Here is a 9,122-nt window from a genome sequence, read left to right on the forward strand (position 1 = left end):
AACCACATCAAAGGCAGTAGAAAGACACTCATTTCCAGTGGAGAGTGCATTCATGTGACTGCTGTTTGCCTGAGATCATGAGATTATATGAACATTGAAATTTAAAGCAAAAGGGAGTGTAAATTAAGTGGACTGAAGCGAAGGAAAATGCTTGCAATGAACCTTTGTGAAGCCAACACACAGAGGAGTTTTGTTCCAAACTATCTTGACTCTTTAAACCATTTCTCCCAACTGTTTCACCCACATTTCAGGTCACCTGTATCAAGCTTTGAACACCAAGACCCAAGGATCCGCTCTGCAGAGAGTTAATTCCTGGCAGCCAAATTCATTTTCGGTGCAAGTCTCCAGACATTAGGGATGTTATCCTCAGAGATGAATTTGGCCACCGGCATCTGCATTCAGCCCTGGATGAGCAGGAACAACTTCCTTGACTTGCAGGGCTGATTTGTGCCAGGTCTGAATTTGGCCCTGTGTCTTTCTCTTTGTTCCATGTATAGTTAAATAGACAAGATGAAAAAGCCATGACTAATTAGACTGTTAAATTAAACTGCTTTAAATTTATTTTATGTGATGCATAAAGTTCATAAAAAGAGGTACCCAGAGTAGTATCAGTGACCTTTCTCCAGGAGCTGCAGTCCACCCGGATGCTTTTTTGAACCAATTGGCTGAAAACTCCTGGATTTCTTAACACCTTTTATTCCCTCTCTGCCACTTTCAAACCTGAAGGATTTATTTTTATCAGTCCCTCACCCACATAATGACTTTAAAATTCCTTAGGTTCATACCTTAAAATATAGCTGGGAATTAGAAGTAATGCCAATTAACAAGTCAAGGCTCAAAGGCACTGATGGAGTTAGCTTGCACTTCTCCCTGGAAAACTGTCATAAGTATATATAAGAATCTGCACACCTCAGGATTTCTGTTCGGAGCACCCTGTCTGTTCAGAAGCACCTTCTCCATGGTATCTGCAGCCCCACCACCACAGTGGTGCCTAGGTACTAGGCAGTCCTGAGCCAAAAGGGGTAGCGGCAAACCTGCACTGCCCTGCAAGTGCCTTCCCCAGCAGCTGCCTCCCTCCGAGCTCCAGACTAGCAGCAGATCCCAGCATTTGTGTTTAGACAGGCTTGGCTGGCATGCCTGCGTTTAGACCTGTGGGTCTGTCCTCGCCACACCAAAAAGGCAGTTTATATGCTCCAGGCATCAGCTGATTCCTGGATCTGAAAACCTGGAATTTCAAGACGGACAAACCCCCCTTATTTGATATGCAGACATTCCTCCCACTCCCATTTACTAGGCACACAGATAAAAGGCAATTTGGCTAGACCTTGTGAGCCTCTGCTCCAGGATTTGGCACATTAAAGAGGCCAGAGTTTAGTTCCCAGGTCTGTCGGTGGCTTCAGGCAAGTTATTTCACTTACCCCAATTCAGTTTCCTCCTCAGTGGCAAAGTGGTGCTTGCAATATCAAATAGTACGTTTTCCCTCTGGCCACCAAGTGCTCTTTGTTTTTCTGGAAATCTTGCTTTTGCCCTTTGGGATCCCTCACCAGGTGGGGTAAGGACAGCTACAGAGACACAGGTGTCATCCAGGCACCTGGGGAGATAGGCTCTCTTGGGAAATGTGGCAAGTGAACAAGTTTTTTCTCTTGTTATCAAGAGCTCTCTGCATCCTCTTACTATTACCACCAATTACGCCGCTAAAATGACCATCCCTGTTTCATACTTGTTAGAAGTGATACTGGTTATTCATCTCCCAATTCCAGGTTCAGGCTTTCTTCCCGTACACCGTCATCATCCCCTGAGCACCAGCAGCTAACCCAGTCCGGGTCACATTCTGCCTGCACGTACCTCCTGCAAGAGCTGCTGGTAGCAAAATTTGGACCCCTCTGATCCCAGCCCCGAAAGGGAATGTCCTTGAAACCCCCTCGTACCCTCTGAGACCCTGAGCGAGGCAGGACAGGATTGTGGCCTTGTGGTGTTTGGATGAGGCACTTTCTCTTTCCATGTGAGGAAGACAACAGGAAAGGGTAGATGGCTTTTGGGGAGCCTAAAATTGTATATTGTGGCTGTGGCATCCCCTGCTCCTGCTGATGCTGCACTTCCCTACTTTGTACTCCTTTATTTGGGAAGGATGCGTTTTCAGCAAAGGTGTGAATATCACTCCCTTCACAGCTAATCCTGACACGCCAGCGGCCCACAAGAACACTGTATTGCTAAGCAACACTTGGCAAAATCCATGCCAGGTTGTGTCGGTCCCTTTTGATGTTTCACAGAAGTATTGTCATTTCCATCTCTGGCATTGTTTCCAGGATTTTGGGTGTCAGTGTTCCTGAAAACCATCACAGAAAGGATGTTTATTGAACTGTCAGAGGGTGAATGATTGACACTAGGCACAAGTACTTTTCATGTTCAGGTTTTGGCATGCCACAATTGGATTATTTCCTGATAAATGCCATCCAATTCTACCAGATGGACCACTGAGAGATATGCCAACCTGTGTGAGAAATGGAGTAGATGCTCAGTGCCACTTATTGGTAGATGTGTGCTTCTCCAGTCTATCCTTTTGTGTAGCTGCAGGGTATTTCACTGAAGCAGTGACTTTTGTGATGCTCATAATTAGAAGAGCAAGGCAGTTTTCATTGTGGAGAAGGGTAGATTTCAATGCTCAAATTTGATTTCATTCACCTTAGTGTGGAAGTAGAATACCTGTTCCTCTCCTCTTAGATTTAATGTGTTCTCTGTGACTTGAGCATTAAAGAGCCATGAATTTTGAAAGTCAGGTATTTCTCATATATAAATAATTTCAATAAACCAATCCTCTGCCTTCCTGTTCATCTTTTCCTAATGGCTCATTTACAGATCCAAATGCAATACAAGGATAGTGAGGCAGGTAAAACCTCTAAGAGTGAATGCATTATACATACCATCTAAAGTTTATTAAACAGCTGAATTCATTTCATTGACACTCAGCTGGAGAGCAGACAGTTATCTGCAGTCTCAGGATGATGGAGGGGCAAGTGGCAGTGTGAGGGGACAATGCAAACTGTGGACAGATGTCAGCAGGGGCGTAGGTTGTGGCTGTCAAATTGCCCCTGGAGCTATTGAGGGTATATAGGGAAGAGGGATTAAATAGGAAGAGCTTTTTCATTGACACAGGTGCCTATGCTTGGCAGAGAGGAGAAGGCCAGAACCATCTCATGCACCCTCACACGGGTACTGGGGGAGGAATTGCCAAGGGGCGCGGGAGCTTTGCTTTAGTTTAGTTTGGCTTTCCTGAGTGTCAGGAGGGAGGGAGTTGCCTTTTTCTGTTTGTTAGGGGTGACACAGGAGAAAATGCCTAATCCTGGAGGATGGAAAGTTGCAGGTCCATGAAAACATGATTTTTCTGTCTGAACTGACCCACTAGTGAGACAAAAGAAACGTTGTTATCTCTTCCTGTAGTCCTTGGCACTTTAATATATACACAAAAAGCAGGGCCTTTGTACTATAGCTAATGAGCAGAAGTGAATAATGTGGCATAATTAGCTTCCCTTTCTCAGCCTGCTCTCTCAGATATCTCAACACACTTCTGACAACAGCATGGTACAAGTGGTGACTGGTGCCTACATCTTAGATTTACCATCACTTCATTGTTCTGCGCTAACACATTTTTCATCTTTGCCATTATGAGGGCCTCTCTGCCGTACTTATTTCTGCATTTTAGCCGTTGGCTTAGTCACTGCCAGCTAAAATGAAACATAGCTCAAACAGAGGCTTCGGGGTAGAGAGGCTGTTATTGCACTATCCTCTCTCCAGAGACCTGCGGTCAAACCCTTGGGTGCACACATGCACATGCACGCACACATGCACAACACCCCTAAAAATGTGTCTGATTGACAGCTCAGCCCTGCGATCACCTAAAAATAACAAGTAGAAAAACGTACAGTCCTTTTTGAATGGCCTTGATTAACTAAGGCCTTGATCTTGCAACGGTTTCTGCATCAGCCGATTTCTGTGTCTCACCAGGGCTCTGGGACCTCAGAGCTGCTGACTTCCAGAGTTCACAAAACACTGAGAAAAAGAAATGTATACAAAATAATATAGCTTTGTGCGATCTCCTACGATTCCAGAGGAAAACTCAGAATAATAGCCTTTTTTGTTTTGCTGTCCTTACAAAAGGGAGTTGAGAGGCAAACTGATTACACAGAACTTTAAAAATCAGACAATTCAAAAAATCCTGCTCCCAAAAAACAGCCTGTAAAATTATGTTACTGGGGTTACTTCCAGGAAAGTAACTCCAATTTTTATTGCAGATTTGTTAGTAAGCTTATAAATCAATGCACAACCAACCCTGTTTAAAAACCTGTTATGCAGAGATGCAGTGAAACGAAATGCACGCAGGTAATACCACGGGTCTTGAGAACTTCAGAATTTCCTTAAAGTAATAACTTTAATTCAGTTCTTTCTGGCATAAACTTCTTCATCCCATTATGTCAAAAACTGTATTATCCATCCATTTGTCTGTCAGAACGATTCCCCCTGGGCACATATACCACTGGTTCTTCTATTCTAAAGCTCCCCATTACATCCTGCTATCAAGAGTCACAATTTTCAGTGAAAGTCTCTTGTGACTTTTGACAATGTTTTACAGTGAACTAGACCAGGAAGCTCAGAGTTAAAGGAAATCTTCCATTCTGGCCATGAATATGTAACAGGCATTACACTGTGCAGTATACCAAAAATGTAAGGTTCATTAAGTCTTTCAAAGGCAAGAACTTCCATGTAGCTTTGAATGAACCTGTCTTTGTGATGGCATTAGCAAATTATATTTTGGGGCAGGAGATTTTAATACTACACATTAAGGAACAAATTTGTTTAAATGCTCTATAGCTATGCGTGGATGCAGATGATCCAGGAATAAATAAAAAGTGAATAGTCGTCCAACTTTATATGTAAATTGTCTTCGGCTTATATACATAAGAATGCTCTTTGCTACTAAATTCCTTCATATTAACAAGCAGGAGTGTAACTAATATATAAAATAAAGTCATTCTCTTTAATGAGAATGCTAAATATTTTAAAGAAATGCACAGCTATGAAATATTGTCAAGGGCATTTTTATACTTAAGTTTAAGAACACTTATGACTTAACTGTTGAATAATTTAACATATTCAGCCTTGAAGTACTATTTATGTATGTTTTTTAATGTTCATACTTATGTTGGCTTTTCTTTGCTCAGGATTTAGGATCTTTGATTTCTGTTTATAAAATTTACATCTTTAATCTCCCAGCGCTGTGCATTTCCCTATTTGACTCCTGCAACAATATAGGCAAAAAACGGTTAGAGGAAAAAGGAGCTAAAAGCCTCATGCAGCTTGGAACAGGGACTGTGTGGATTGTAGCAAACATAAGGACAGATTTTAAGGAAACGAGCTCCAAGTAGAAAACCTCGATAAACATGAGCCACCTGTACAGCTCAAAAGGAGGATTTGCAAATGAGTTTACGAGCTTTCTCTGAGAGGCAAAGAAAGCCCAACAAGCACCCTGGCACACCGTGGGAACCCTGGCTTCTACTACATAGGTCCTTTCGGGGAGCCGTGTGCCCAGGCACACATGTGCAGGGGGCCGAGGGGGAAATTCCCTGTGCAGCACCTGTGTGGGTAGTGGGACACAGCTGGGGCTGGGGGGAAATGCCGCTTGGCGCTCCTTAACCCTGCCAAGAGCCAGGGCCTGCCTAAGCACAGACCCACCACCACATGCACTGGGGCAGGGACAGTGATCCCAAGAGCATTTTGCAATCGTTGGCTTGAAGGCTAACCTGCCCTCATGTCCAGAATGTTCAGGGCCATTTGGATGATTACCACAGGCAAAAGTTTTGCTGAGTGATGAAACAGAGGCCAAACTCTCCCTGCGATCATCATATTGCATGAAATTCGCTCTGGGATAAACAAAAACATTGACCAAAACTGTTTACAGCATACCTTGTCACCTTTCATTATGGTCTTTGGCAACATGCTGATGTTTCATGACACAGCAGATGTAACTTGACATGTCATACACTGAACAGCGACTTTCAGGAATTTCTAAGACACATTTCTTTCAAAAAGCAGTGTCTCAACCAGACAGTTGGTCCATGAGTGCATTTAAAACTGAGGCTTAAAAAAACAGGCTGAGATGCAAAGAGCATTGCACGCAAAATATTTGGTCTGACTTTCTGTCTGTATTTTATGTGCTACAAGCCATCGACAGGGAGATGGACAGATCATCTAGCACGATGAATGAGCTGCTGCCAAGCCGATGTTACTGTATAACTATGGGCCCCTCAGTACCCATTCTGCCTCTGATAGTCATCACTTGCCAGTGTCCAAATGGATTATATATATATGGCATATTTATGGTATAAAGGAAGATGAATCTGAATATCTGCAAACCTTGGGCTCACAGGATGATGCATTTGGAAGGGAAAGCAAGCTTTTCAAGGGAAAAAAAAATTAGTAGGATTTTAACAGAGGGAATTAGAACCTAACACCTCTTTGCATCAGGCTGCACTACCACACATCAAGAGATCACTTAGCTGGAGAGACAGAAGGAGAGAATTAGGATTAAGAGTAAGATCCACCACATATTTTAGCACAGGGATGTCTTTCAAGCTGGAAATTGTACATGGCGGTTCCTGGCACACCAAGCAGAGTAACTTCTTTAGTGCTGCTGTTTATCAAGACAAACGAATTGGCAGAAGTAGGCACAGGGATCTGGTCCCATGGGGTTCATACAGTCCGATTGTGGCTGAGCAGGACACCCTCAAGGGAGGAGAACTGGGTGTCCAGCCTGTCCTGCAAGAGACACCCCACTGGATCATCCCACTGAGCAAAAGTGGCTGCTGGGGCACATCAGCCTTTCCTGGTGAGCACTTTGAGTGGATGCTTTCTTGGCCATGGGTACTATTTGCCTGGGAGAGGCAAAACAGAGGAACATGGAAAACGAGAAGAACTGTGACATACAGAATGATGTAGGATGAAGACAAGAAAACTATGCCCTTGCTGCACTGGACCAGATCCTGCAGCAGTGGTGATGGGATCTCAACACTGAGCCCGTTTGCACAGACTTGGCATCACTGAAATGTAAGTATTGCCCCCACCGGCGTCTTTAACTCAGCAGTGCTGTCAGCATGGTCTTTGCATCCCGAGAAGGAGACACCTAATGTGCTCAGAATAACCACTTGCACTCATTCTGCCTTTGCTTTCCAACGGACCTGAACAGGAGGCAATTTTGTTCCATAAAAGCAACGTTACATGAAAATATGTAAATAAAGAGAGAACTGGAGAGCGAAAATACTTGTCATCTTCCTTAACCTAAGCAACTCAGCGCATGTCCTTGGGATATCGGCAAAGGGGTCCAGAAATCTCAACAGGAAGTCAAAGTTTACAACAGGAATTCAAGTCGAAATGAATGCCGCAGCTGTAATACACAAACTCACAACCTTCCCAGGCCTTCCTCTAAAAAATACCAAAACCTCTGGATCTCATAGCTTGAAGGAGCTCTTTTCCAAGAGTGCCTCCTGTAAAGCTTTATTTCCTTTTGAAGTCTGCTTTCTACTTTACTCTATTATTTTACTAAGAATATATTTAGGTAGGAACTGGCCTTTACATCCACAGGCAGCCGTGGCTATCAGTCAATCTATCAGTAAACCACTCATGAAGTTCACTAGACAAAGGGTTAGTGCAGCTAGTACCACAATAATGTAGAAACAGAAATATTACAAAGTAAAGGCTTATAAAATAATAAAAATTCTACTTAGTTCAGATACCTCCCAGTGCCTTTGGCAAAATACCTTAAGCATTCCACATAAGGCGGGCATTGTCTTTATAAGATGGCACCTCATAAAATGGTATTAAATATCACCAACGGGGCTTCATATTTCATCCAGCAGGGTTTAGGCCAGACATGTTCTATATCACACATTATTAGAATGACATCTGCTTTGCAAGTTGTGTACCCAGGAGCATACCTTGATAACTCATTTCAGCACTCATTCTCGAGGCTTCTGTGGCTTCGTAATACCTAATATGTTTAACTCATTTTGAACAGAAGTCTAAAGCCTGTCGTGGCCCTCTGGCCAAAACTGTAGCTGTCAGGCAACGGAGCCAGCTATCAAACATTACTCATTTATCATTAGTGGTGATGCAGCTGTACAGAGAAATGTACCCACTGAAGTGAAGGGCTGTCAATTGTTCCCTGTATAATACTCCTCAACAGGGCATTTCTCCATGGATGTATAGCTAGTGCACTTCACTACTTCCCCATAGCACAGAATTTATAGTAGCAAGGAAATGGAGAACATATTTTCATTTAAATGGGTCTGCCACAAGATGAATAAAGCAATCATCAATAGAATCTATAAGCAGAGAGATAGGCAATGCGCTGTTTATAAACATTACACATAGGCATGTGTACGTATAAGCGTGTATGTGCGTGTGTGCACATATACACATGAAGTGCTTATAAATAAACTCTCTAGATCTGTATCAGTATTTAAAAATTGGCGCATGTTCAGTACTAAAGGCTCCGCTTCCTCTTTGCTCACCATTTCCATAAGAAGGCTGGAATGTGCAATTTAGGCTTCAAATTTCCATGTCTGTTCTGCTTACAAAACTCAAACACACGCTACCTTGAACTTCGCTATCCTCAACTCTGCTCCCTAGAGAGGAAAACAGCCAGATTAAATCTATATGAGAGATCTCCTGACTGCAGACACTACTGCCTTTATTCACAAAGGCAAAGCACAGCAATGGTCCGGGAAAGCACCACAGTTAAGATAGTATCTTCAAGCTCCTTTGAACCACTGCTGCATGCAAATATTTGTACACATGCATTATGAAGAAAGTGTGGCGCAAGTCCCTGAATTTTTATTTGTCTGTGTTCAAGCGATATACAGAGGAGGGAGACAGACTCTGGTGGCAAAGAGCAGAGTGCTGGATTCTGCATCTGCCTTTCCGCTCACTAAGCAGGGTTTCTCCTCTGAAGCCCACTAAGGCCAAAGAGAATTTGCTCATCGCTTTCAAGGCATTCACACAATTACAAAAATGTCAAGAGTAGGTACTTAAAATCAGGAACCCAAATCCATCTCCAGCAAACAACTGCAACA

General features: G+C 43.1%; 1 protein-coding gene across 6 annotated transcripts in view; it reads right to left on the bottom strand.

Moving 5' to 3' along the window:
* LOC308071871 (uncharacterized protein) overlaps positions 1-9,122 on the bottom strand; it is a 358,228-nt gene that overhangs the window by 176,740 nt on the left and 172,366 nt on the right. The window contains exon 1 of one of the 6 annotated variants that reach the window (XR_013931347.1): positions 1,419-9,119. The exons of the other annotated variants lie outside the window; for them this stretch is intronic. The gene's annotated coding sequence lies outside the window, so the exon portion shown is untranslated. Of the gene's footprint in view, positions 1-1,418; positions 9,120-9,122 lie in introns of those variants that run through there. 6 annotated transcript variants of the gene reach the window in all.

This window comes from Falco punctatus, assembly GCF_963210335.1.
Source record: "Falco punctatus genome assembly, chromosome: 12".
Taxonomy (NCBI): Eukaryota; Metazoa; Chordata; class Aves; order Falconiformes; family Falconidae; genus Falco; species Falco punctatus.